Below are 26,833 nucleotides of genomic sequence, written 5' to 3' on the forward strand. Positions count from 1 at the left end.
AGTTACCTCACCCACAGGAAGCGGGTGCACAGGGTCGAAGATGTGTCGGGTTTCGTCACGCTGGTCGATGGTGCTTGGAGCTGAAGATGCCGCAGGCGGCTCGATGAGAAGAGTTCCGGTGGATCCAAGGGTGGATCTGAAGAGTTGAAGACCTGAAAGCAGAGGGGACAGTGTTCAAAGTCACTAGCCAGTGACTACCGTGGAACCAGATTGGAACCAGGCGATGTCGGGTGCAAACAGGCGTTGTCGGGTAGCTTCTTTCTGCAGCCACGTGGATACCCGGGGTCGAGGACGTCCAGGAGTCGGTCACGAGCTGTCCCACGTAGGCTTCTCGCTGTTGGCGGTGTCGGCGACCTGATCGGAGCAAACAGGCCTTGGCAAATGCAAGCCACGCAGAAGTTGAAAGATGCTGTTCACTCGGACCAGCAAGGTCAGAGCGGGTGCTCCTTTTCACAGGAGCTTGGGTAGGTCTGGAGCAACCAGACCTGCTGTTTAAATCTTCGGGTTCGTCGCCAAGATGGCCGCTGGCCGCGTGGCTAGTGGCCGGGATGGCGCGTCGAGTGGCACAGTGCAAAAGGGCCCCACGCAGATCGTGGAGATGCTGGGGGGCTGATCTTCGGTGCAAGGGCTGCTCGGTGGTGGGGGTTCTCAGTCCCCAAAGCACAACGTCGAGGATACCTCAGAAGCTGCGCAGTCAGCTTTTCGAGTGTCTTTCAAGAGGTCCGGTCCCACGTCACTCGGTGCCTCCACGGGTCCCTTCTTCGCAGGGACTGTGGATCGGGCTCTGAGAGGTCTGGGAGTCTGGTTCTTGTCGGGCTCTGGGCTCGGTCTCCAGCGGGAGGCGGCGGCAAAGCAGACGTCGAGTTGCTGGTTGGTACCTGTGTTCACAGGGTGGTCACTCCTTGGCCACAAGGGAGATTCTCTTCAGTCTTCTGTGCAGCAGAATGTCGAAGTCCAGTCTTCTTCTTGTTTAAAGTTGATTTCGGGATGATCTGCTGTGCAATGGCACTGCTCCCCCTCTTATTCCCAATCTAGGGGGGTGGATCACCTACTAGGTCCCTCCTCTGGGAGGAACCAGGAAGGGGGGCGGTTACACCCCCTTTCCTTTGTCCAGTTCCGCGCCAGGACTGGGGCTGGAAGGCCCCAGAACCGGTTTGGACTGGCCTATGCACGGGGACACCTTGTGTGCCCCGGGCATGTCTGATTCCATTCAGCCCTGTCCTACCCAATACACAAAATCCTGTCTGGGGTGGTGCTCGCACCTCCCAAGGCAGGAAACCCTTTGTCCAGGCCACCATCTGCCGAGTTTCGGTCAGCAGCAGGAGGCCAGACTTGTGTCTGTGGTGGCAGCGTCCATTTTGTGAAGCTGAGGCTCTGTTTAACTTTAACCGGGGTTAAGGCTACACACATGTCGTGTCCCTCTAGAAGGGTGGAATGCTATCCCCGTCGCCAGAATTGGCGAGGGGATAGTATTCCAATTCGTATGACACCTTACTCGACATGTTTTGATAAAGCCAAACCAAAGATAGCATTTAACCGCGAGGATTATAATGCACTTAAGAGTATATGGTATGGCAATATCCCGGAACAGCTTAGGGAGTTGTTCCCGACAGCTGCAGACAGGCTCAGCTCATGCCAGAGCACCATCTCACATATTTCCAAGCACTCTGCCTCCAGGATTGATGAGGCCTTCCATAGGAGTGGCTGATAGGAACATATGTGTCCAGTTTAGGGTTAGGCACAGACATACTGCGCCTAAGTAAGAGGTGGTTACACCGACTTACCCCAGCTGAGTGATCAGCCAGTTGTGTCAAATATGGAGGCCAGGCCAGGGGTGGCACAATACGTGCTGCAGCCCCTGGTAGGCCTTGGATACACCTATGCCCTGGGCACCTAGGGTGCACTATTACAGGGACTCATAAGGTGAACCAGTTCCAATTCGTAATGCACCTAGAGTGCATTGGCAGTAATTTAGAGAGAGAACAGCAGGCTGTGGGTCTGATTAGCAGGCCCACAGCCACATTAAGTCAGAAACCAGTGAAGCAAAAAGCAAAAATTTGGGGTGACCATAGGATAGCAGACCCTACTCTCCTACACTCGTGGATGAAGAGGACCGACAATGGGGGGTACCGAAATTGGATCTTAAACCTGTAACAAGGTGGACAGAAGCTGTTATACAGATCAATGCTATTTGTTACGAAAAGGGACTGAGGGCACTCAATGGCAGTACTTTGAATGACAGAGCAGGGGCTAACACATTTGATAATGGGTGTCATAAAACAGGATTGATTACGTTCTTTGCAGTATGAAGCTCCGCTACACGATAGTGGACATGATGGTTGAGGTGCGAGCAGAAAGCGATCACAACCCCTTGTGCGTAATGCACTAATGGTGGAAGCCAGAACAACTAGGGTTAGATATGGCTGAGTACTGTCTTTCTGAAAAGGTTCCTGCAAATGACATGCACCGGCTTAAATGGCTGCAGGTCATGATCAACCGAAAGGCAGTGGATAATATTAACAAGGAGGTTGACAGAGCCATATTGGACCTAGATCATGCAACTAGATCCGGTAAAGATCTGGGTTGCGTAACCAAAATGCATGATAGTCTTTTTGCGGGTATTAGGGCCCACTTTTTCAAGCCGGCAAAAAGCATTAAGGTTATTGCCCCTAAACCGCTTAGGTGGTATAATGATGACTGTAGGTCTGCTAGAGGTTCACAAGGTATTGCTATCAGGAGGGGGGAACTGGATGATGTCCGCTCAGCTAGACAGGAGTACAAAAGGTGTAAATGTAATGTAATGTAACGGTGTCTTGTAAAGCGCATGCATCACCCCGCCATGGGGTATCTCAGCGCAGTAGACCGCTGGGGAACCCGTCCTGGCTTTCCCTGTGAGATGGTCCTTGCTGGGTATCTCCAAGGTGAAACCAGGCCTCCCCGGCATTGTGGAGATAAGGCAAGCTAATGCCCAGAGTTGCCGAGTGTGATCCCTGGTTAGAGTCGGCACCGAGGCGAGAATTATCGAGTGCGCTGACCCTGGTCCACGACCCTGCCGCGTCGGGAATTGAACCCTGGTCCTGGGCCGTCCTCTGCTTCCGGGTATGCCGCCTCGAACCAGTGAGCCACACCACTCCACTGTATTTATGAGAACAAGAAATTGAGGGATGAACTCCGATGGCAGGACCTCAAGGAGGCAAGTGATAGCAAGGATACTAGGCTATTTTGGAATATTGTGAAATGGGGGACGGGGGACCAGTCTGATCCGCCCGAAAACGATGTTTCCCAGGAAGGTTGGGTAAATTATTTCAGACCGCAATATGCGCGTAACCCTCTAGACAATGGTATGGAAGATTGTAGACCTGTCCTATTTATAGATACACCGTTTAATGATAATGATGTTTTAGTGGCTCTCAGTGGAGTGGCTGGTGGTAGAGCGCCGGGACCAGATGGGGTCCCAGCGGACGTCATTCTCCATGATAAAGTACGTTGGGGCAAGTATATTATGTTATTGGCTAACTTTGTGGCCCAGGGTGCACGGGTCCCGGTATCACGGAAAGGGGCAGTGATAATCCCAGTGTTCAAAAAAGGTGACAAAACGCAGCAGGGCAATTATCAATCAATCAATCAATCAGGGAATTTATAAAGTGCACTACTCACCCGTTAGGGTCTCAAGGCGCTCGGGGGGGGGAGCTGCTGCTAGTGGTCGAAGAGCCAGGTCTTGAGCAGTCTTCTGAAGGCAGGGAGGTCTGCGGTCTGTCGTAGGTGGAGGTGGAGGGCGTTCCAGGTCTTGGCGGCGCTATAGGAGAATGATCGGCCCCCGGTGGTGGTTCTGTGGATGCGTGGGACGGAGGCCAGGGACAGGTCGACGGAGCGGAGTTTCCTGTAGGGCACGTAGAAGGAGAGTCTGTTGTTGAGGTAGGCTGGGCCGCTCATGTGGAGTGCTTTGTGTGCGTGGATCATGAGTTTGAATGTGATTCTTTTGTCGACAGGGAGCCAGTGCAGGTCTCTCAGGTGCGGGATGGTGTGGTCTCGGCGTGGGATATCTAGGATCAGGCGTGCGGAATCGTTCTGGATTCTTTGGAGTCTGTTGATAGGATTGGACGGGGCTTCGGCGTAGAGGGCGTTTCCATAGTCGAGCCGGCTGCTGCCGAGGGCGTGGGTGACAGTTTTCCATGTGTCCGCAGGGATCCATCTGTAGATCTTGTGGAGCATACAGAGGGTGTGGAAGCAGGAGGAGACTGCATTGACTTGGTTAGTCATGTTGAGCTTTGAGTCAAGGATGACTCCTAGGTTGCGTGCGTGGTTGGTAGGTGCCGGGGGGGTTCCCAGTGATGCAGGCCACCAGGAGTTGTCCCAGGCTGATGGGTTGGGCCCAAGGATGAGGATCTCCGTCTTGTCTGTGTTCAGCTTAAGCCGGCTTGACTCCATCCAGTCGGCGACGGCCTTCATGCCCTGGTGCAGGTTGGATTTGGCGGTGAGGGGGTCCTCAGTGAGGGAGAGGATCAGTTGGGTGTCGTCGGCATAGGAGATTATGTTGAGGCCGTGTCGTCTGGCGATGTGAACGAGGGGAGCCATGTAGACATTGAAAAGCGTTGTGCGAGGGAGGATCCCTGCGGGACACCGCAGATGGTTTTGGTGGTTCCGGAATGGAACGGGGGGAGGCGGACTCTCTGGGTTCTGTCGGTGAGGAAGGAGGAGGTCCAGTCCAAGTTCAAGTTCCAAAATTTGTATAGCGCACTACTCACCCAGAGGGTCTCAAGGCGCTTGAGGGAGGGTGGTGATTTACTTATCGAATATCCAGGTTTTTAGTTGCTTTCTGAAAGAGAGGTGGTTCTGAGTGAGGCGGAGGTGGGTGGGGAGAGAATTCCAGGTTTTAGCTGCTAAGTAGGAGAAGGATCTTCCCCCCATGGTGGATCTGTGGATGCGCGGAATTGCGGCGAGGGCTTGATTGGACGATCGTAGTTGGCGGGAGGGGGTGTAGAAGGATAGACGCGTGTTGAGGCATTCGGGTCACAGGTCGTAGAGGGCAATGTTATTCTCTTGCTGACAGGGAGCCAATGGAGGTCTTTCAGGTGGTCGGAAATGTGAGCTTGCCGAGGGATGTCTAAAATGAGTCTGGCAGAGGCGTTTTGGATGCGTTTAAGTTTTTTCTGTAGTTTGGCTGTGGTTCCGGCGTAAAGGGTGTTGCCATAATCCAATCGGCTTGTGACCAGCGCGTGGGTGACTGTCTTTCTTGTTTTGGTGGGGATCCAACTGAAGATTTTTTGGAGCATTCGTAGGATGTTGAAGCAGGATGATGAGACGGCGTTGACCTGTCTGGTCATCGAGAGGGAGGAGTCCAGGATGAAGCCCAGGTTACGTGCGTGGTCCGTAGGTGTGGGTGCGGTTCCGAGGGCCGGTGGCCACCATGAGTCATCCCAGGCAGAGGGGGAAGATCCTAAGATGAGGACCTCTGTTTTTTCCGAGTTTAGTTTTAAACGGCTGTTCTTCATCCACTAAGCTACTTCTTTCATTCCTTCGTGTAAGTTGGTTTTGGCTGTGTTTGGGTCTTTGGTGAGGGAGAGGATCAGCTGGGTGTCGTCTGCGTAGGAGATGATGTTGAGGTTGTGTTGGCGCGCGATGGATGCGAGGGGACTCATGTATACGTTGAAGAGGGTGGGGTTGAGTGATGATCCTTGTGGTACGCCGCAGATTACTTCGGAGGCCTCTGAATTGAAAGGGGGGAGGCGGACTCTCTGGGTTCTTCCGGTAAGGAACGATATGATCCAGTCCAATGCCTTTCCTTGTACACTGATGTTGCTGCGGCGTTGTGTGAGGGTGCTATGACAGACTGTGTCGAAGGCTGCGGAGAGGTCAAGTAAGATGAGAGCAACTGTTTCTCCGTTGTCCAGTAGTGTTCGGATGTCGTCTGAAGCTGCGATGAGGGCGGTTTCGGTGCTGTGTTTGGCTCGGAAGCCTGATTGGGAGGAGTCGAGGGATTTGTTGGATTCGAGGAAGGTGGTGAGCTGCTGTCCAGGGCCTTGTCTCGGATACCTGCGAGGCGTGTGCGGAGTGTGTGGTGGCAGACGTGTCGAAGGCGGCGGAGAGGTCCAGGAGGATGAGGGCCACCGTCTTGCAGTTGTCAAGTAGGATTCTGATGTCGTTTGGGGCAGCGATGAGGGCGGTCTCGGTGCTGTGGTTGCTGCGGAAGCCTGACTGGGAGGGGTCTAGGATGCTGTTGTCTTGTAGGTAGCAGGTGAGCTGGGAGTTGACGATCTTTTCGATCTCTTTCGCTGGGAACGGAAGCAGGGAGATGGGCCGGAAGTTCTTGAGGTCGCTCGGTCCACCTTAGTTTTTTTTAGCAGGGCGTTGATCTTGGCGTCCTTCCAGCTCTCAGGGAAGGTGGGGGTTCCGAAGAAGAGGTTGATGATGTTACGCAGGTGGGGTGCAATGAGGCTGTCCGCCTTGTTGGCGATGTGGTGGGGAAGAGGATCAGACGGGGAACCTGAGTGGATGGTGTTCATGGTCTTGATTATGTCTTCGGTGCTGATGTCTGTCCAGGTGGCCAGGTGGTCGTAGTGTTTGGGGATCGGAGTGCTCGCCGTGGCGGGGTCCGTAGGGTTCAGCCGGGGGTTGAAGCTGTTGTGGATGTCGGTGATCTTGCGGTGAAAAAAGGCAGCGAGGGTGTCGCACAGGGCTTGTGAAGGCGGGATGTCGTTGGTGCAGGAGGACCGATTGGAGAGTTCTTTCAAGATGTCGAAGAGCTAATTGTTGTTGTGGGCGTTGTTGTCGAGGCGGTCTGTGAATGAGGCTCTTTTGGTGGTCCTGATGAGGTGGTGATGGTTGCGGATGGCGTCTTTGTGGGATGCGCAGTTGGCGGGCGTTCTATCGCTGAGCCAGGTGTTTTCGAGTTTTCGTCAGGTGCGCTTGGAGGCCAGGAGGTCCGGGGTGAACCAGCTGGCTCTCTGGCTGGTGTCTCTGTTGGTGGGTAGACTAGCAGGTGCTACGGTGTTGGCACTGTCTTCCATCCAGAGTCTGAGGGTGCGGGCACTCTCATCTGGGTCAATGGGGCTGGTTGGTCGGTTGAGTGCGAGGTGAGTTTCTAGTATTTCCTTGGTGACTTTGCCCCAGCGTCGGCGGGTATCTGTAGGGTGCGGTGGTGGGCAATGGGTTTCTGGAAGGTGAAGTGGACACAGTGGTGGTCAGTCCAGGTGAGTTCTGAGGCGTGGCTGAAGGTGACGTGGGGGCTGGAGGAGAAGATGGCATCGAGCGGGTGGGCGGCGATGTGGGTCGGGGTGGTGACGATCTGTTTCATTTCGAGGGTGGCGAGGTTGTCGACCAGGGTGGAAGAGTTGTTGTCGTTGTTGTTCTCCTGATGGTAGTTCAGGTCGCCGAGCAGGATGTAGTTGGTGGAGGACAGACGTGCTTGCTGACGAAGTCGGCGATGGAGTTGCAGAATTGGGGACATGGGCCGGGCGGTCTGTAGATGAGGGTGCCTCTGAGGGTGGTCTTGGGGTCCATGTGGATATTGAAGTGCAGGTGTTCGGCGGTGGTGAGGGTGTCGTAGGTGTTTGTGGAGACCTTGATGGCGTTCTTGTGGACGATGGCGATTACTCCTCCGACTCCGTTGGTGCGGTCTCTGCGGGAGATCTTGTATCCGTCGGGGATGGCCCCTGCGATGTCTGGGGCAGAGGTTTCGTTCAGCCAGGTCTCGGTCAGGAAGGCGATGTCTGGTGATGAGCTCGACGGCGTGCATATGAGGAGGAGGTGGGGAGGGAGGGTCAGCTGGGAGGCGGGAGGTGGAAGGGGCAGCGAATGGGCACGGGGGTGGGGCCGCAGGGGAGGCAGCGGTAGGAAAATACGGCGGCCGAAACCACAAGAGTGATGCCAAGAGAAGGCAGGCACGCTCAAGGGTAAGACCAGTAGGTCAAAGGAGAGGCAGGCACACAGGGAACAAAAAAGAAAAGCGGGGCTTAGGCAGTCAGGGTACAGAGGGCAGAGGGGTGGGCACGGGCACTCAGAAGGTGGCGATGACGGCGATCGTGACACCAGGGAGGGCGTCAGCAGGAGAGGCCGCAGAAGGCACAAGGCACTGCCGTTGGAGGCGCTGCAGCGGAGGGGGGAGCGACCTACCAGAAGGTCAGGCCTATCAGCCTGATAGATACTATTCAAAAGGTGATTGGGAGGATGACCTTGAATAAGATACTAGATTGGGTCGAAGAAAATAATATATTGTCCCCTTTCCAAGTGGGATTTCGGAAATTCACAAGTACGATCGATCAGGTATTCCGTTTCACCCTACTTCATTGGAAGACTGTGGTATTGGGCAAAGGCAGCCTTTATGCTGCCTTTATCGACCTATGTGCAGCCTTTGACCTTGTCCCTCGGTTACAGCTATGGGCAGTTTTAAGAAAATTAGGCCCACCTGAAGAAATTTTAACTTTGGTGATGAGCCTACACGAGGCTAATTATGCCAAGATACAGTGGGGAGGACAGGGAAAGGTAACTCCCGAATTCCCGGTAGAGCGTGGTGTGCGCCAAGGCTGCGCAATGACCCCTACACTCTTCACATTGTACATTAATGGAGTAGTCGACCGCATGGCACTAGTAAACACAGATGCCCCCACCCTAGCCGGCGTAAAGATCCAGATTTTAATGTTTGCGGATGATACGCTTATTTTAACCAAAACTCCGAGTGGCCTACAGCGTGCCCTAGTAATTTTTCCAGGAGTTGTGTTCTGACCATGGTTTGGAAGTTAAAGTGGCAAAAACTAAACTCATGGTTTTTAATCCGCATCTTAGTTTTAGAGGGAAGTTTTTTATGAATGTTCAACCATTGGAAATGGTCAAGGTTTTTACTTATTTAGGGATTCATATAGCAAAAGATAACAAATGGGACCAGCACATAGATATGGCCGCCCTAAAACATTGGCAATATGCGGGGTTCTAAACTTAGAGCATATAAAATCTCTAAGAAAACCGATAAAGTCAGTACTCCAAGTTTATGAAGCCAAAGCTCTCAGCTCAGCGCTTTACAGTGCAGAGCAGTGGGGGTTTGAAAAATGTATGCCATTAACACTCTCAGAAAATACGTTTTTCCGCAGCATCACCAGTCTTCCCCAGAATACCCAATTGAAGCCACTAAGATATGATCTGGGTCGGAAGGCCCTTCTGGATGTAGCAAAGCTTCGCCCTATTTTATATTGGCGTAGGCTTTGGACTACACCGGAGCTCTCTCATTATGCTGAAGGGTTCATGGATGTTATAAAATCTGATGACTTCCACAAGATTAGTTGGCTAAGGGAACTTAGAAACACTCTGGTGGGTTTGGGCATGCAAATGCTGTGGGACAATCCAGCTGGAGCTTCGTTTCCATCTAAAAATGCCCTAAAGGAGACGTTTTGGGAGCAGGTTGCATACCGCACTTGGAGTGGCACCGACTCTTACACAATGGTAGGGCGGTTCCTTGAGGCAAAGCTTACCCCCAGGTTAGAATTATATTGGGATGACATCACGAAACCCGGAGATAAGAAGCTCTATTTCCAGCTTAGAGCTGGATCTTTGCCTCTGAAGTCGTTGACTGGTAGGTGGGTTGGTGCAAGTAGTAACATCTGCCCTGCCTGTTGGTGTAATAAGGAAACTACCGCTCATTTTCTGTTTGCTTGTCCCGCATATGTTATCCCAAGGCGCGTTTGGCTAACCTCAATGTGTAAATTATTGGGTACAAAAAGTAGTGCCGAAGCGCTAAAAATTATATGCACTAGCACTTTACCATTTATCTCAATAGCAGTTGCTAAATATTTGGGATGGGCGTGGGTCTTAAGGCGGAAACCTGCATTGTGATTATTCTCTATGTGCCTGTTGTGTTTTTATGAAAAATGATATTTGCCTAGCATGACCATGTAATAAGCTTGACCACAACTTGTTTTAATAGTTTTCTTGTATATAGCTTTCGAGATGATTTCTACCTCCTTTAGTGTTTTTAGATTCTGTTTTTATTGTAAACTTTTATGTATATATAAATAGCAAATTGTCATTACACACATATTTGTATAGAATGCGGAACTTTTATTCTTACGCTTTTATGAGTACATCTCGATTAAAGCTAATTTTTTTATAAACATATTTGTATCATTCAATATTGGCTCATCTTCTTTCAGCTCATCATAATAAAAATAATACAGCTTAACGCCTTAACCGCAGCCCTTTTTCCGCCGCGGTGCGGGCGTTCTAAAGGGTGGGTGGGGCTCCGTCAGCCGACGGCAGCACTTGGGAGGTAGTGCTACCGTCGGCCAATGGCTGACGGGAGCACGCAAGGGGTTAATAGAATTCGGTTGATAGAAGAGATTTAGGAAAACAGAGCATGAAAATTAATAGGACTGGAGTAAATGAAATACGCTTTCCCCTCAGCCTCAGAGGCTGGAAGTTAAGCACATACTCAACAATTTTCCACTTGCATAACTTTTACATATAGAGCTAACATCTGAAAATACACTCTCATGCTGTGGAATGGGCGAAACCTTTTTTTGTGTACTGGTTTACTGCCAACCAGCTTAATTGAAGTATTTACTGAAGTATGAAGGATATCACCACCCAACAGATAAACAACTTACAGCCATCCAATCATAGAAACAGAAATGGGGACTGCCAAAATTACAAGGAGAATTTGCAGTGATGCTGTACCATGTTAGCTTAAATCAGATCAGGAAATATTGGAATCTCAGGTTGTGGCAATCATTTGACTCAAAGTTGATTTTGGCGTGGTATATTCAGTCCGGACTGAATACTTTTGCTCACTTTTGGGTCGTTTGTAAGTAATGAAGTCTATTCCTTCATCCACAACATCGGGTTGTTCAGCTTACTCTGGTTCTTCAACCCCTCTTTATTCCTTTATTGTCTCTGGTCTTTTTCTAGTTGCCACTAGTCACTTCCAAATTGTTGCAGTCTTAGGTCAACCTTCGTCAGTCATACCTTGATCTTTAGAGGTGCTTGAAAGTTCTGGTTCTGATGAAGCTGATTCACTCTCAGAGATGGAACTTACTTGTACCATACTACCATCTGACTCCTGCAATCTGAATTTGGCAGGTTTGTTTCAGCTTTGCATGTGTTTTCACGCTCTTGGTGTGGGAGGTATTTATCCAGTTTGACAGACAAGCACACTTGATTGTAGTGTTGGTGAACAAGATAGCCTGATAGGGGCTTCCCCAGCGCTCCTCCAGACAGGACTTGCAAACGAGTTTCTTTATGTGAACCCAATTGCCAGGATTCAAATCATGTCCTGGGAATTCTTGGATAACTGGTTAGCAGCATCAACACCTGATGGGAGAGAGAATGCACCACATCAGCCAATCACTTTCAGCACTGAAGAACCAGGTCATCTGTGATATTCCCTAGAGAAGCTAGAGGTAAAGAAGAGATTGGTGTAGCCCTTCCTATCAACACCTCCTGAAAAGACAATGCTGTTCGCTTACAAGGGGTATTTTGAATGCTCATCAGCACCAGAGAAAGAGCATCCGGCTGTTTAATTAACGTGGAGGTACAGGCCTTGGCAATTTAGCTTTGATTGTCCCATTCAATCTCTCTACTATGCCAGAAGCACAGGGACAATTATTACAATCACATTTTTGATCAATAACTAATGCTGTACAGAGCGACTGCATCACTTCACTTTTGAAGTGGGATAGTTGACACGATTCAAGATGAACTGGCATCTCGAATTGCGGCATTAACTCCTGCAGTAATAGTTTAGTGACTGCCACGTTTCCGGGCCGGCTATGCATCAACTCATTGTGAGAATAAACGCATGATGATGAGAATATACCTCAATTGATTACATCAGGGTGTGTCTACAAAATCAATCTGGTGATGCTTGAGGGACCATCAGACTTTCAAATGTGGCTCATGGTCACCACAAAACATTTTGTCCACATTTTGCTTCTGACAAATGATGCAGCATTGACACAAACTTTCTGTCATTGATCAGAAATGAGGATTGTACCAGTATAATTTATGGATAAATGTGGACATCATTTCATATCTACCCATGTGCATGGAGCCCTGCATGTGTCATTAAATAGGAGTCAGCATAGAATCAGGGAGAACTTGCTTCCCATCACCAGACACCCAAATGCCGCTAGCATCTTTCACACATTCCATCTATTCCCATCTAGCAATTTTCTACCTCTGAGGCAGTATGTTGTAATCCTCTCAGCTCACTGAAGGTATGTACAGTATTCTGTAGCATATTAAAAATGGTCTCTCCTTCTCCATTCTTCATCCACATGAAATATCCTTGACTAAAGAGCACAATATCAGGCAATTTCCATCTGCTTAATGATTGCCTTTGGTAACAAAATCATTGCCATTCATCTGATGTGGGCAAGTTCCGCCCTACCAAATTGCTGTGGAACTCACGGCCAATGGACCTTTATTGCCTGCTGAGAAGTGTATAGGGGAGAAATAGATCATTTACACAGAGGCATAATTTATAAGAACCATGACTCTGAAGTATCACAGACTCCAACTTCCAAGTTAGTGGGTTTACTGGAAAGCCAAAAACAACTGGATGTACAAGCACCTCAAGGTTTTAGGAATAATGGGAACTAATACAAATCCAAACCTATGGGCTAGCTTTATGCGATGGATCATAAACACGATGACAATTTCGAGAAGCAGAACACAGGCAATGACTACCCCCACGTCCAATTCGGCTTTCATCTGTGGTGGATGAATGGAAAGCATTAGCCTGTCCCTACACTACTGTGAAATCCCTACTTAGCATTTCCCAAGCAAGATCAAGAAAAAGGTGTCAGCGAGTTAAGACTTCCAAAGAAGTGCACTCACGTTGTATGGGTCAGGTAGCCAAAGCTACAGAGCTCGTTCTAAGATGCTCCTTCTCTCTCCTCACCTCTTCTCCTGACTCCGCCCCGGGGCACTGTCCCTAATACAAAATCACAAAATGCAAAACACGCCCACTGATCTGTTGCTGGACACTTCCCATAGGTGATTTTCCATATGGTGTAAGTGCTCCGAGCTCCTGGCTTGATGACCTTGATTCCCAGGCCTTCCTCAGTGAGAAAGAACAATTATCAGTGGTACATGCACATTTGTATCGCATGCTCCCGAGCCTAACTCTCCTAAACAAAAGGCGTTATTCTAACTAACAAAGAGAACTTTCCCCAGCTGCAACAGAAACATGAGAATAGAACAAATTCAATGTACACATGACATTTCTAACAACCCTGTTCCTGAGCCCCCAGGGAAAATAAATTTCGGGCCTACAGAAATCTGCCAACATGAGTGAAACATATAGGCCTTTCAAATACACATGAGTGAGCCCTTCCTTGCTGGCCTGCACTTTGTTTTGGAGACTCCATTCCCCAGTGGGGATCGTGTCAGGAGCCGCCTACGAGGTTGTTTTGCGCCAGGAGTTGCATAAAGCTGCTCCGGGCTCCCGAAGCGTGGAAGCCCTTCCTTAGACGCCAGCACTTTGTTTTCGGGACTCTGCTCCCCAGTGAGCATCGCGCATGAGCAGCCTATGTGGTCATTTCGCGCTTGGAGGCGCCTAAAGCTGCTTGGGGCTTGCCCGGTGCGGGAGCCCTTCCTTGCACTCCAGCACTTTGTTTTGGGGACACCATTCCCCAGTGGGCATCACAGCAGGAGCTGCCTAAGTAGTTGTTTCGCGCCAGGAGGTGCATAAAGCTGATCTGGGCTCCCACGGCGCATTCAAGACCGGAGGAGGCTGGGCTGGGCCTACCCTCTTGGTCTCGCTTATTTATCTCCTCAGACCTTAGTCCTCTGCTTAGCAAGCTCATCCACCTTCCTGCTTCTCCTACAGCTCGAGCTCCACTTCTCACGACAGCCCCGGAGGACCAGGTAGGGAGAAAACTCCTTTTACACCTATTCTCATATATCCGCACAAACTATTTGCTGGCTGTAATTCTGGTGTACTAATAACCCAAAGTGACATGAAGATGGATACTCAAGGAACTGGTGACAATCCAGTCTGGAAGTTTTGTATCTCCCTTTGTGAATCGAGCTGCCTTTAACACCTTCACTGTCTTAATAAAGAACTCTTATTTGTGCAGGGCAGGTGCAGGGCCTACCCGGGCATCCTTATTCTTAAAGGATTAAGCATACTAATAATGGGTAAGCGCAGGGGGGTGGCTGAATGTGTAAGTAAAGAGCCCCAGAATACTGATAGCACCATGGATGCTTTTCTGCAGCACGTTGCTGGGGTCTAGGACAAGGAGATTGAACTGGTAACATGTTTATCTCGTTCTCCTTTGCACCCTCCCCTATTGATTTTCCGGGTCCCCCACACGCTAGCACCCAAACTAGGTTACAGCCCCCTCTGGTAGACCGGGTAGACCTGTCACCAGTTCAGGTTGGGGGTACTGTTCCTCTCTCACCAATGGTCATCACCGGCGTGGTACACACTTGCCAGCCTCTGGGTCAGGGCTGGGTAAGCTTTCTGGCAATGGCTTGAGCTCAGGAGGCACAAAGAGGAAGCGCCCTTCGGTGGGGGGACCCTGTAAATGCAGTAAGAAAACTGGACCTCAGATAACCCCAGCAGCACAATTTGTAGCGCCAAACTTGGATGCAGTTTCGTTAGACATGCTTCAAGCAGCCTTGATGGCAGCACTCAATGCCAAATTGGATCCCATCCTACACCGTCTCGCTGCATTGGAAAAGAACGTCTCTGAATTGAGAGCCTCTTTGCAAAGTGACACAGTGGGTTGGTAGCACCAACAAATCATGGTAGGGGGACTGTATTATTGTTAATTATAATAATTCAATCATTGTAAATCACATTTGAAGTATGGTTGTGTAGTCTGATTATAGGTGTTGGAATTCAGCAATCCAGGCACTCCTGTTGGGTTTCTTTACCGACCCAGAAACTTCCAATCGGGGCCTCAATGTGAATGGCTCTTTGAGGGGTGCCAAAGGGGATGTACCGAAGGGATCACAGGGGTAAGCACTGGAAATAGTTTTGCTCCTTTGAGCTCGCTGGAAGATTGCGATTGATGCTGTGTGGGTCTCTCGGATCTTGTGGGACCTGTACCACACAGAAATGCCCCACCCCCGGAACAGGTATTGAGTAGGTACAGAGGGTGTACGTTCCTTTCCTGGAACATCGCAGGACTGGCAAGTAAGACTGACAATCCTGAATGATTGGCCCTTGTGAAAAGTTTTGATGTGATATGTCTCCAGGAAACTTGGATCACTGAGAATAATTACCACCTGGATGGCTATAAACCCCTCTTCGTTTCAGCAAACCTGTCCACGTCAGGGAGAGGTACGGGGGGCTCACTACTTTTGTCTCAATAGCTGTCCTCGATATCTCCTTTACCTCACTTTATGTCTCCCCCAATGTACATGTGATGTTGCCTTCTGGTGGCAAGTGCAAGCTCCTTTTGGTAAATGTTTATAACGCAGGAATTCCACACAAGGACGAGGATAACATAATGCAGCTGGGGTCAGTACTACAGGATGGCATTTTGAAAGGTCAGAGTTGCCATTACATCTTCTTAACAGGGGATTTTAACATCCATATGTGGGGGGACATCAGACAAGGAGGAGTTAAAGCCATGGGTTGTGCACGACAGTCACAACATGGAACATACCCCTCAGGGTACTGAGCTTAACTCCATCCTGCTTGAATTTGATTTATCATGAGTCATGAGTCATGAACAAGCTGCCCCCGGTGAGAGAGTGTGAGACCTTTATAGATTTTACCGTTGTATCTACTCCTTTCTTTTCCTTGGTCACAGATTTTTTTGTCTAGACAAATGAATGTAGCAGCCATAACCCCATTTGTTTTGCAACAGGATGGTCCTGGATACAAGGACACACCAAGGTGGGCGGGGGCGTGTTTCCCTCTCAAAGTGGTGGAGGCGGGTAGGAGCATAAAATGGGGGTGTATTGCCCCAGAGTCACTTCACGAGTCCCTCGCAAATCAGTGTCATAGGGAGTTTGACACCTGTCTTGTTGGCAAAGCAAGTGCCTCAGTCATCTTGGGTGTATTTGGAACCATGTCCACTGTTATACGGTGGTTACTATGGGCCGAGGAGAGGGTGAGTTATTAGGCCAAAGATGTTTTGACTCTGCATTTTCCCAGGCTTCCAGGAACTTGAGACAGGCCTTGAGTGTTAAGCCCCAAGATCTGGTGGTGTTCAAAGGTCTTTGTAGAGTATACAAGGCTGCGCCAGCAACTCGTAAGTCCACCCTGAAGGAGGAGGACTGAACTGATTTAGTGGAGGCAAGTACATTGTGTAACAACTCTAAGTTATGGGCCATTATCAACAGTCCACTTTTATCAGAAGAAAATGTTCACCTATTGAATGCCCACATTACAGAGGATGATTGGGTACATCAGTTTGAGGGTATATTTCAGCCGGATGCTATGCCAATTGAGGGGCAGCAAAGGGTGGAAGGCAAGGCGGATCTCGCCTTCACCATCCAAGAGGTGAGATCTGGTATATTTGGGCTGTCTAAAAGTAAGGCCCCTGGGTCAGATGGGATTCCGCCTGACCTCTACATTGCCCACATTGAAAGCTGGGTGCCCGTTCTTACAGCTGTTATCAATGCTTCAGTTCCGGTTGGCTGACCAGATTCTTGGGCTTTATCGACTATAGTCTCTGTATTTAAAAAGGGTGATCGGGACAGCACCCCTTGTTAAAGGCCCATTTCTCTCCTAGACTCTGTGGTGAAGGAGGAGGGTCGTATGATTCTTGACAGACTTGTATCTTGGGCTGACGAAAGTAACTTTTTAGCTGAGATTTAATACGGCTTCCGCCTTGGTCGTTCCTCAATACGGCTTCCGCCTTGGTCGTTCCACTGTGGAGCAGTGTTTAAATTTATATTTGGTCCTGATAGATATGCCTGCCCCAGGTCCATAACCTTTATGGACCTGTCCTCAGCATTTGACTGCGTGAACAGGTCCATGCTATGGCAGTTGATGTCATCCATCGGCATTCACAACAATATCTGTTTCTTGAGGTATCTTCATCGAGGCTAGAGGGCGGTTGTCCGTTATTCAAAGGACTTGAAAGTGTCCCGCAAGTTCAACATCAAGAGGGGGTTGCATCAGGGGTGTATCCTAGCACCCTTTCTTTTTAATTTTTATATTAACTCCCTAGAGAAGGCCCTTCTGGCAACAAAAGCTGACTGTCCAAAGGTAGGCAAGTGTAGCCTGCCAGTCATCTTATATGCGGACGATGCAGTCCTCTTGGCGAGGACAGCAAGGGGCCTACAACTGCTCCTTAACTCTTTCGCCTCATTTGTGGAGGACCTGGACCTGTCGGTGAACCACTCTAAGTCTTACATTATGCAGGTGGGCCCTAGTAAGGCAAAGGCAAAGCAGCCCATTTTTAAACTAGAATGCGCCTAAATACCCAAGACCAGCATTTTCTCCTACTTGGGAGTAGTGTTTGACGACTGCTTGTGAGCTGGTGCCCTTTGTTTAATCAGAAGAAAGGGGATCTAGTGAAAGCCTCTGCCGCTGTTTTTAACTTTGCCAGCAGAGTGGGAGTGAAGGCAAGAGGATCTCTTGATGATCTACCAAGCAAAATGTATCTCAAAGGTTAGTTACTGGAGTGAGATTTGGGGCCACATTGAGCTTGGGACCTTGCAAAGTGCTGAAAACTCTTTCTTGCGAAGGGTCCTTTCTATTCCGCAATGTATCCTATCTTATGCTGTCCATGAAGAACTGGGGATGTCTTTTCTTTCAGATGAACTGACCTTCCGTCCCCTGGCTTTGTGGCTCAAGATTTGGGCTAAGCAAGAGAATACACTTAGTAAAGGCGTCCTACGGGATTGTCTTTCTCTTGATCATGTCTCACGCATCCGATGGCTCCAGTACATAAGAGTCGGCCTTGCCAGGCTAGGAAGCGCAGACCTTTTTACGAACCCTGAGCGTATGTCAAGACTCCAGGCACGATAGCTAGCGTTAGGGCCGTCCAAGCGAAGACTCAGCGGCCTATTAAGAAAGCCTCTAAGTATCCGTATTGGAGGAGACAGCACAGAGTGACTACCTTATTCATGCAGCACTGCTTTCAGAACCTTGGAGAGCGTGTACTTCAACATGGCGGCAGAGGAAGCCCACAAACTATGCAGAGTGACAGTTCTAGTCTTCTTGGGCTCGCGAGCAGCTGTGGTAATGAAGCGCATGTTCGGTCAGGGAACTGCGCACTTCAACTGACTTCTTCACCGGAGACACAGCGCGGCTCTCGAGTGAAGACCTTTTCCTGAAAATTCCTGTCGGCGCTTCTTGATTCTTGGCTGAGCAACATTCGCATGCGCTACGTGGGATACTGGCAAGTGACTTTTGTGAGAGACTATGTTGAATTCAGCAACATTTCGTGCCTCTTCATTTGAGTTCGAGTTTGTGACTCGAAAGAGATAGAGTAAGGTTAGTTAGCTCATTAGAGAACAGCGTAGCATTTAGGGTTAGAATTTAGCTTACCAATAGTGAGGTTTAGGTTCATTCATAGGTTACAGTACTCAAGGCTTCCAGAAGAAAATATAACAAGGGACTTTAATAAAACCCAGGTAATTTCCTTAAAATTATCCAAAGGTTTATCAAATAAAATATAGAAAGGAACAGTGCAGTAATTGTGTTATATGTGCAGGAGCTGTGATGAACATACAACAGCTACCTACAAGAGAGAAGCATAGTCCAGGTTTCCTTGGGGTAAGAGACTTCGTGTAATTAAAACTGTCAATACATATAATATGCTTTAGTGAGCTTGTGAATGCATTAAGTTGTTCTTTCCAGGGGTTGGCGTATCCGCAAGTTAGAAGTCAATACCGGAGAAGCACAACCCACCAACCTGCGACTGTTTTCTTTCTTTCTCTTCCACTTCCCCTTTCCCTGCTGTTTTAGGGGTTACCACTAGTTTTCTACTGGTGGCTCCTGAGGTGGTGGGGCATTGGGACCAACGTCGACTCCAGTGGATTCCAGAGCCTTCTGACAGATTGAAGTGCCAACCATTCCACTCGAGTCGAAATGGCTGAGGGATTTGATTTAAAGTCTTTGGCCGGAATCTTCGAAGGGTTACAGACTCAGCTTACACGCTCAGCAGAAGAGAATAGGGTCCTTAGGGATGAAGTAAAAAGGTCCCAACAAGAAACTCGTCATGTTCAGCAGAAATTGGAGGAACTCATAGCGGGGACAACTCCTTTACCTAGTTTTAATTCCTCTCAAAACTCAGGTTCGGAAGTTGCCACTCAAGTAATTCATTCAGTGGCTCCAATTGTTCCTTTAGCTAACCCTGAACGCTTTAGTGGGGATCCCCATAAGGCTCATATTTTCCTCACTCAATGTTCCTTACCTTTCCTGTGCAGATCAGTAGTTTTCAAAGAGGACCAAGCCAAGGTTGCATTCATGTTGTCTTATTTGAGCGGAGACGCCGCTGCCTGGTCCATGCCGCTGGTTGCTCGTAATGACGCAGCATTGTATGATTTTGACCGCTTCAAAAAGGAATTCTTAAGAATATTCGATAGAAGAACTGCTAATCAAGCTACGGACAATGAACTCCTAGATCTCAAGCAAGGCAATCGTGAACTGGTAGCGTACATAGCCCAGTTTAACAAGTTAATTATCGAAACAGATTGGCCCGACAGCAAACGTTCTGCGTTATTCTATCGAGGTCTTAAGGACGAAATAAAAGATGCCTTAGCTCAGATTGCTAAACGTCCCCAAGAAATATCAGAACTGATAGATTTAGTTCTTCAAATTGAACATCGATTGTTTGAAAGAAGGTCAGAAAAGAAGCGAGACTACAAGTCATTTGTGCCACGCCTATACCGCATTAAATCAGAACACTCAAAACCCGATGCGGGTTCCGGAGAAGAACCTATGCAAATAGGTTCCATCAGAGGACCTCTCTCTCAGGAGGAAAAAGACAAGAGACGAGCTAATCAGTTATGTCTGTATTGCGGAACTTCAGGGCATTTCGTGAGAGAATGCCCGAAGAAACCCAAAAATAATCAAGGGTTAAAAGACAGATCCCATCAGTAAAGGGAGTTGCCCTGGTGGGATGTTCTGAACAGTCAACTCACGAACATCAGCAATTGGTTAACACCTTACAGTCTGCGGCCCCTCATCTCACAATGTCTTTTACAGTCAAGTTCGGACTTCAGAAATTGGAAGAAGTTTCGGTTATGATTGATTCGGGGGCTACCGGTAACTTCTGCGATCAGAGATATGCACAAGAAATGGGCATTAAGGCGGTCAAGAAGAAAAACCTTGAAGTGGTAAAAGCGGTCGACGGCACCAATTTAACCTCAGGTCCTATTGTGGAGGAAACAGAAACTTTGGAATTGGAAGGGTTACAGGGTCATCGAGAATTTATCAGATATAACCTTATCGATGCACCACAGTTTCAACTGATCCTGGGTCTGCCATGGTTGACTGCGCATAACACGACTATTGATTGGGAGAGAAGAACGGTCAAGATGAACTCAGAATATTGTCAGAAGAATTGTCTTGCAAAGGCCATGGAGAAAAGCGAAGGATCGCCAGCCACCGAGTTGGCTCAACTGTCGGCTCACATTTGCACAGTCAGTACTGAAGAAATACCCAAGGAATATCAAGATCTAGCAAGTGTGTTCGACAAAAGGAATGCAGAGAAACTGCCACCACACAGGAGTTACGATTGTAAAATTGAGTTAGAAGCTGGTGCCAACTTACCCTGTAGCCGAGTTTATGCGCTCACAGAAAAGGAAAACATTTATTGTTGGACCCGGCCTCGTGGCGTGGTCCTCGCTGATCTCCGCAGCCCCGGATCTACGGGTGGAACTGGTTCCCGTCCACTCATAACGGTACATAATCCTCCTACACTGGACCTGAGACAATTCCCAGACCGCGTGCCTGCACCCGTGCACGTGACCATCAGACTCCATGTTTGGCCACCCCGGCCGGCCGGCCGGCCGCCTTCTTTCCTTTCGGCAGCCCTGGCCGCTCCTGACGGCCGCTGAGCCTGCGCGTCCGGCGCGCCTAGATCCACCCGGGGGGTGAACGACTCATCAAGTACCCGAAACCAGGACTTCCATCACACCTCCGGCCCCCTTCCGAGGAACTGGTTTCCCTCACACCTCTGAACTATCCTTGGGGGCTGGTTTCGATTGCACCTTGGGCCTCCTAGTGAGCTGGCTCCAGGTCCTGATGGTCGTCTGGGATTCCATGGGCGCATGGTCCAAAGCATCAAAGGACTACCCACCCAGACGATCAGGCGCCTGGCCCTCGGACCTCCGGCCTCCTGCCTATGAGGGTCCGGACATCAAAGAGCTGGACGACTATAAGACAGCCTGCCTTCCACCTAGTCGGCAGTTGTATCTTGGACAAGAAAGCCCTGCTGATCTGATCGCGGCTGACTTCGAGGAGAACCGACTCTGACCCACCGAGCCCTGCTGACGACGTCGCGGCTCATCCTAGAACCTACGGAACTGAACCATCGGGGCCCTGCTGACGCTGTCGCGGCTACCTCTTAAAGCACAAGACCTGAACATCGGAGCCCTGCTGACGCTGTCGCGGCCCCATCTACTTCCGAGTACGACGGAGTACTCCTGCCCAAGCCCTGCTGACGTCGTCGCGGCTTGACGAACTCTCTGGTCTGGCTGGACCATCGACGCTACCTTCACGAACAGCTTAAACCCGAAGTGAGTAGGACAGCACGTCCCATCGCCAGCCCCGTACCCCCCAGTTCGAGGATTGAGAACTGTGCGCCGGGTACGTGGCGTGCCAGCTGGCCCTCTAAGACTGTCCCGCTTCCCCGTTCCCCCATTACGAGACTTTCGCGATCCCTCGATCGCTGTGTATTGCTCTTTAATTAATCTTGATAAAGTCTTTCTTGATAAAGAATCACGGTGTGGTGTCTGCTCATAAGTGTGGTGTGTTGACAGTGTGTACGATCAGTCCTCCCCGGTGGGGACTCCCCCCCTCGATAAGACTCGGCAGTAATTGTGGGAGAGGAGGTCCCGGGTGGTTAGGAGAGTCATCTTGACCCCCTGGAGTCACCGCCTTCCAACATTGGTGGCAGCGACGCGATACGAACCTACGTCTAAAGATCGTACCACTGACACACTACCTGAGCCTACACGCAGCAAACGCACAAGGAAAGAGCGACGATGACGACTACAGAAGCTGGTGTAAAGACAACCTTCGACAAGGACCTCCTGGAAGATTACACACATAAAGAGCTGAAGCAGTTCTGCAAAGAACTGAGTATCCCGAGTACCGGACTAAGTACTAAGGAAGATTTCCAGAAGGCGCTGACCGCCTGGGTAGAGTCCGGAGCATCTCTTCCCCCGATCGAAGACGAGGGAGGAAGGCCACAGACCGAACCCGGTACACCGACCGGTGAGAGGACCCAGCAATCAACCCGGAGCCCAGCAACCGGGAGAAAGCGGTCATCAGATGAGATGACCGAGTGAGAACGTGACCGAAGCCATGAACTCGAACTAGCACGCCTCAAATTAGAGGGTGAACTCAAGCTCGCAGAGAAAAAGTTGGCGGTGGAGCAATTGCGGCTCCAGGGAGAGCTAGAGGAGAAGAAGCTCCAGAGGGAGCATGAAGGACGGAAACTTCAGCTCGAGCACGAGCGCAGCCTCAAGGAAATCGAATTGAAGGCCAGGAAAGAAGCAGCTGGATCACCGGGCCTCGGGGAGCAGGTGGTCCCCAAAGAAACAAAGGTACATATCCCCAAGGATGTGGTAAAGGAGTTCTACAAAGGAGACGATATCCAACAATGGTTCAAGGCATACGAGGTGGCCATGTCCGCCCACCGGGTCCCCGAGAAGGACTGGGGGGCCGGCCTGTGGAGCCGCTTCCTCAGCGAGGGGAGAGACACCCTGCTGGACCTACCGACAGCACACATGAACGCCTACCAACACATGAAAGACGCTCTTTTATTCCGCTACGGCCTGACGCCGGAAATGTATCGCCAGCGGTTTAGGGAGTGCAAGAAGCTTCCTGGTACCACCTGGGTGGACTATGTGAACTACTACACCCGGATGGATGGATCAAGGGCAGCAATGTGACCACCTTCGAGGGCCTAGTCGACCTAGTGGCTTACGAACACCTGTCCGCAAATTGCTTTGTGGAACTGAGACAGCATCTCCTGGACAGCAAGCTCGCCAACCCACGGAAACTGGCTGTGGAAGCCGATCGATGGGTGGCCACCCGAGTCCAGAAGGTGCCCGGGGGAGACCCCCCACGGAACGACCAAGGATCTTTCCGCCAGCGAGGTGGGGGAGGTCGAGGCAAGCAGCAAAATTCCCAGTCAGGACCTCAGCGTAGTCCCCCCAGAAACCAGACCCCGTGCTCTCCCCCCGTGACGAGAGCCGCCCCGAGTACAGGACCCCCGGGGCTCCGCCCCAGCTCCACGTGCTTCAAGTGTCAGCAACCCGGGCACTATGCCGGTGACCCCCGATGTCCCCTGACCCCGAAATCCACTCCCACTGGGCCCTCCACTAGACAGATATCCTCAGTAGCCTTAGAAGAGGAAGAGGTAGAAGAACAGGGGGAGTGGGAACCCGCAGCCATGGTCTTAGCCTCCCTGGGGAATAGCGAGATGATCCCAGGAGATTACCTGCCCGACAACACAGAAAAGTACCGCCAGACAGTGAAGGTTAACGGGCACAGCATAGGAGCCCTTCGGGACACAGGAGCCAGCATCACATCTGTTAGGTACACGCTAGTCCCTGAGTCCATGATCATCCCCCACACCTCCTGTCGGGTGATCGCAGCCGATAACTCTGTCCGCTCCTGCAGGATAGCACAGGTCCCGTTTGAGTAGGAGGGAGTCTCGGGCGATCTGCGGGTCGCAGTTCGCACGGACATGCCTGTAGACTGCCTCCTGGGGAATGACCTAGAGAGTTCCCCGTGGAAAGTGGTGGAGAGAAGGACCCATTTAGCCATGTTAGGACTGCCCCATTGGGCCTGTGTGAGCACCCGGACCATGACCGCCAGAATGCCCAACCCCGAGAACGAAGAACCTGAGTTCCCCAGTCCAGCCCCTGATGTACCCGAGGACGGCGAGCACCCTACGGTCCTCGACCAGCCCTCCCTCGAAGAGAACGCATCCGACGAAGGTCCCCTCGGACCAGCCGTCGAACCAGTCCCGACCCTAGCAGATCTCCCCGAGTTGGCCCAGTGGCACCAAGAGGGAGGGCCGTCCCGAGAGGAGTTCTGCCAAGAGCAGACCTCCTGCCCTGCCCTAGAGGGGCTCCGCCGACAGGCCGCAGCCCAGGCCGCCGGAGACCAGTCCGGCTCCCATTACCTTTACTGGGAAAATGGCCTACTGTACAGTGAACAGAAGACCGCGGAACTAGGGTCAGCCCGCGTGCTGGTGGTACCCCTACGTTTCCGTGGACTCCTCCTTAACCTGGCTCACGATGTGCCTCTGGCAGGACATCTGGGCCAAGATAAGACTTTCCAGCGACTAGTGACCCACTTCTACTGGCCCCACATGCGGGCTGATGTGGAACGCCACTGCAAGTCCTGCCCCACGTGTCAGGCTAGCGGCAAAAGCGGAGGCAAGCGCAAGGCTCCCCTCCAGCCCTTTCCAGTTGTCAGTACCCCCTTTGAGAGGGTGGGAATCGACATTGTCGGACCTCTGGACCCCCGGACCTCCTTAGGCCACCGGTTCATCCTGGTTCTGGTCGATCACACCACCCGATACCCCGAAGCCATCCCCCTCCGGACCGTGACGGCCCCAGTCGTGGGCCGGGCCCTCATGGGGATCTTCTCCCGGGTGGGATTCCCCGAGAAGTGGTGAGCGATCGAGGGACGAACTTCATATCCCGGTACATGAAGTCCCTCTGGCAATAGTGTGGGGTGTCCTACAGGTTCACCACCCCCTACCATCCCCAGGGCAACGGCCTGGTTGAGCGGTTCAATCGCACCCTGAAAGGGATGATCATGGGTCTTGAGGAGCCCTTGCGACGCAAGTGGGACATCCTACTACCCTGCCTCCTGTTCGCCTACCGAGAGGTACCCCAGAAATCCTTGGGGTTTAACCCTTTCGAGCTGCTCTATGGGCACCCCGTCCGGGGACCCCTCAGCCTGGTCAAGGAAGGCTGGGAGGCAGCCCCACCGAGCACACGCCCCGACGTATTCTCCTACGCCTGGCCCTCCGGAACCAGACGCGGAAGTTTCGCGAGCTGGCCGAGGCCAACCTAGAGGCCAGCCAAGAGGAGATGAAACGCTGGTACGACCAGAATGCCACTCTGGTCGAGTTTCAACCAGGCCAACAGGTTTGGGTCATGTCCCCAGTGGAACCTTGTGCCTTGCAGGACAAGTGGACTGGACCCTTTAAGGTGATAGAGCGCAAGAGCCAGGTCACCTACCTCGTTGATACGAAATCAGCCCGGAACGCCCTGAAGGTGTTACACGTAAACCGGCTCAAACCCCATTTCGTGCGGTCTGAGTTGGGATTACTCCTTGCCACCGACGACGGAGAGGAAGAGGAAACGGACCCTCTACCCGACCTCCTGTGTGCAAAGGACCAAGATGGCTCCGTAGAGGGAGTGAGTCTCTCCTCCTCCCTCACCCCCTTGCAGCGTGAAGAATGTCGCCACTTGCTGGGACAATTCTCAGACCTCTTCTCCGTCACTCCCGGCGTCACCAGCTGGTGCGTCCATGACGTGGACACCGGGGACAGCCCTCCGGTACGGCACCGAGCCTACCGGGTCCCGGACCGAGTCCGAGCCTGCATCAAGGCGGAGGTCGACAAAATGTTGGACCTAGGAGTGGTTGAAGCCTCCGACAGCCCATGGGCTAGCCCCGTGGTCCTGGTTCCGAAGGCCGCCGCCCCCGGCACCGTCCCTGAGCTGAGGTTCTGCGTAGACTACCGCAGACTCAACGCAGTCACCCGAACCGACGCACACCCCATCCCCCGAGCCGACGAACTCATTGACCGCCTAGGGTCAGCTCAGTACCTCAGTACCTTCGATCTCACCAGTGGCTACTGGCAGATCGGCCTCACGGAGAGGGCCCAAGAAAGGTCTGCTTTCTCCACTCCGGATGGCCATTTCCACTTCCGAGTCATGCCCTTCGGCATGAAAAACGCCCCGCCACCTTCCAGCGACTGGTCAATCAGGTCCTGGCTGGGCTGGAAGGTTTCAGTGCAGCCTACCTAGACGACATTGCGGTGTTCAGTGCTCACTGGCCCAAGCACCTACACCACCTCTGGGAGGTGTTGGACGCCCTGCGTCGAGCCGGGCTCACCATTAAAGCTAGTAAATGCCAAATAGGACAAAGCTCAGTGGTATATCTAGGGCATCAGGTCGGCAGCGGCCTCGTGGCCCCTCTCCAACCCAAGAGAGACGCCATCAATGCCTGGGAGACCCCCACGACCCAGACCGAGGTGCGGGCCTTCCTAGGACTCACAGGGTACTACCGTAGATTCATCAAGGGGTACGGGAGTATTGTAGGCCCCCTCACAGAGTTGACAGCCAAGGCCAACCCCAAGAAGGTTATTTGGACCCCCGCCTGTCAGAAGGCCTTCGAAGAATTGAAACAAGCCATGTGCACCGCTCCAGTCCTACAGGCCCCTGACTACTCCCGAGAGTTTGTGGTTCAGACCGACGCCTCCGAGCATGGCATCGGGGCCGTACTCTCCCAAGTGGACGACAAGGGGGTTGATCATCCGGTGGCCTTCATCAGCCGGAGACTACTGCCCCGGGAGCAGAGATGGAGCACCATCGAGAGAGAGGCCTTCGCAGTAGTCTGGGCCTTGAAGAAACTGAGGCCCTACCTGTTCGGGACCCACTTCCGGGTCCAGACCGACCACCGTCCTCTCTGGTGGCTCATGCAAATGAGAGGAGAAAACCCTAAACTGCTACGCTG

This window comes from Lissotriton vulgaris, chromosome 2_1 (genome assembly GCF_964263255.1).
Source record: "Lissotriton vulgaris chromosome 2_1, aLisVul1.2, whole genome shotgun sequence".
NCBI lineage: Eukaryota > Metazoa > Chordata > Amphibia > Caudata > Salamandridae > Lissotriton > Lissotriton vulgaris.